Source organism: Triticum dicoccoides, chromosome 7A (genome assembly GCF_002162155.2).
Source record: "Triticum dicoccoides isolate Atlit2015 ecotype Zavitan chromosome 7A, WEW_v2.0, whole genome shotgun sequence".
Classification (NCBI taxonomy): domain Eukaryota; kingdom Viridiplantae; phylum Streptophyta; class Magnoliopsida; order Poales; family Poaceae; genus Triticum; species Triticum dicoccoides.
In genome coordinates, this window is record NC_041392.1 from 52,539,970 (window position 1) to 52,542,740 (window position 2,771).

A 2,771-nucleotide genomic window follows, 5' to 3' on the forward strand; every position below is an offset into this window, starting at 1 on the left:
AAGTAAATGGAAACTACTAAAAGCCTCAAGATAAGTGTGAGTGCCGAGGATGGCTCTTCCGTAGGAAGACGGAGGTGGATCCTCGGTAGTGTATTGAAGTGGTGAGTAGTGGACTCGAGTGCGCAAAACATTTCAAGTTGGTGTATCGTAGGATAGCCTAGCCAAGAGTCAAAGCTGGCTTGCTGCAATAACTCCACCAACCCTTCTTGATACTATGCATGTATGTAGGATCTGATGTAAGTCTTGCTGAGTACCTTTGTACTCATGTTGCTATAATCTACATTTTTACAGAAGACGCTGCAACCCCTTCTGATGGGTTCTATGTAGACGTTGACATCAACGAGTAGGCTTAAGACCCAGGTGGTGACCCTGAGCTTGTGAAGGACCACGTAGTATAGCTAGGCTTTCCAAGCCTCTTTTGTTTTACTAGTTGTCTGTACTCAGACAAGTTACTTCCGCTGCTGGTTTGTATGACTGTATGACTTGTATGTTGGGTCGTGAGACCCGTACCTTTGTGTATGTTATGTATGGCTCACTGAGCCTTAAATAAAGTACTTGTGTCGTAGAGTCATGTTGTGATGCTTCATTGTATTTGCACATATCGAGCATATTGTGTGTATGACTGAAATGCTTGATATGTGTGGGATCTGACTATCTAGTTGTTTATCTTTAGTAGCCTCTCTTACCGGGAAATGTCTCCTAGTGTTACCGCTGAGCCATGGTAGCTTGCTACTGCTCTGGAACACTTAGGCTGGCCGGCATGTGTCCTTCTTCGTTCCTGTGTCTGTCCCTTCGGGGAAATGTCACGCTTTGAGTACCGGAGTCCTGTTAGCCCGCTACAGCCCGGTTTACCGGACTCCTGTTAGCCCAGTGCTACAGCCCGGACCCACTTGCTGATGACCGACACGTTCGAAGCTGGGTCATGGATGCCTGTCCTTGTAAGTCTGTGCCACTTTGGGTTTACGACTAGTCATGTCAGCCCGGGCTCTTTATCATATGGATGCTAGCGACACTATCATATACGTGAGCCAAAAGGCGCAAACGGTCCCGGGAAAAGGTAAGGCGACACCCGTGGGAATACCGTGCGTGAGGCCGCAAAGTGATATGAGGTGTTACCAGTTAGATCGATGTGACATCGAGTCGGGGTCCTGACATCGAGATGGATTCCCTGTCGGCAATGAACATATTGAATGTCTTTGATGGCAGAGGTCAAGCATTTAGAGTCTCTGCATACGACTCATATTGCTCACATCAACCATTCTCAAAATTTTGTTGGTGATTGTGTAGCAATGTTTGCAAGAACTGAGCGTGGAACTATAGTCTAGTTAGGATCTGGCCTTCTGAAAGTCATTGATTTATGTAAGGAAGACTGCAAGGTTGATGTTTGAGTAATATAAGTTTTACCCGCAAAAAAAAGTCTACCTAGAACTGATTGCTCTCATCCCTTGATTGGATCGGTGGCTTTCTCGCCTCTTGCAAGATTCTTGGGTGCAGTGCGTCGCTGCAACATGGGCCTCCTCCTTGGAGTCAGTGGCAAGGATCCTTCCCTGATATAGAGGTTAGGGTGGTGATGGACAATTTGGCAACATCCTTCAAATAACGACAGCGTACCAACTAGACTCAGTGGATCGCTCCTGTCACCTCTCAGCACGATTGTGGGAGCCGGGGTAGTGATATCCTCCTTGGGATCAATGGCCGATGATGGGTGTGGCAGAGCAAGCGCCCTGTCGCACCCACCATTGACCATCTCCGCATGTGGAGCAGCTGGTGACGGCGCAAGGGAGGATCCTACCTCCTTAGATAGTGGTGGTGGCTGCCATGATGATGGGAGAAGTGCTCCTTGGGCAACGCTAGACCATGAAGTGTTTTCGGGTGGAGGAACCGATCGCAACCATTTTCGATAAGCCGACTATGAGGGAAAACTGCACCAATGGTGGCGGATGTGACGCCCCCGCCTCGACCGTGCACTAATCATACACGCAAACATGCCCGATCAAGACCAGAGACTCACGGGAAGATATCACAACACAATTCTAGACACAAATTTAAACATAAAGCTTTATATTACAAGCCAAGGCCACGAGGACCCGAATACATAAGTCAGCGAAATCAACTATATCTGAGTACGGACATAATTAGACAAGTTTGCCTTAAGAAGGCTGAGCAAAACAACGATGACTAGATCGAAAAGGCGAAGCCTCCTTCCTGGGGCCTCCTATCTACTCCTGATTGTTGTTCTCCACGAAGTAGTAGGTGATACATCTTCAACGTATCTATAACTTATGAAGTATTGCTACCTCTTGAGAACTTGTGTTGGTTTTCCCTTGAAGAGGAAAGGGTGATGCAGCAAAGTAGTGTAAGTATTTTCCTCAGTTTTTGAGAACCAAGGTATCAATCCAGTAGGAGGCCACGCACGAGTCCCTCGCACCTACACAAACAAATAAATCCTCGCAACCAACGCGATAAGGGGTTGTCAATCCCTACATGGTCACTTACGAGAGTGAGATCTGATAGATATGATAAGATAGTATTTTTGGTATTTTTATGATAAAGAGAAATAAAAGATGCAAAGTAAAATAAAAGGCAATAAAAATAACTAAGTATTGGAAGATTAATATGATGGAAGATAGACCCGGGGGCCATAGGTTTCACTAGTGGCTTCTCTCGAGAGCATAAGTATTCACGGCGGGTAAACAAATTACTATTGAACAATTGACAGAATTGAGCATAGTTATGAGAATATCTAGGTATGATCAAGTATATAGGCATCA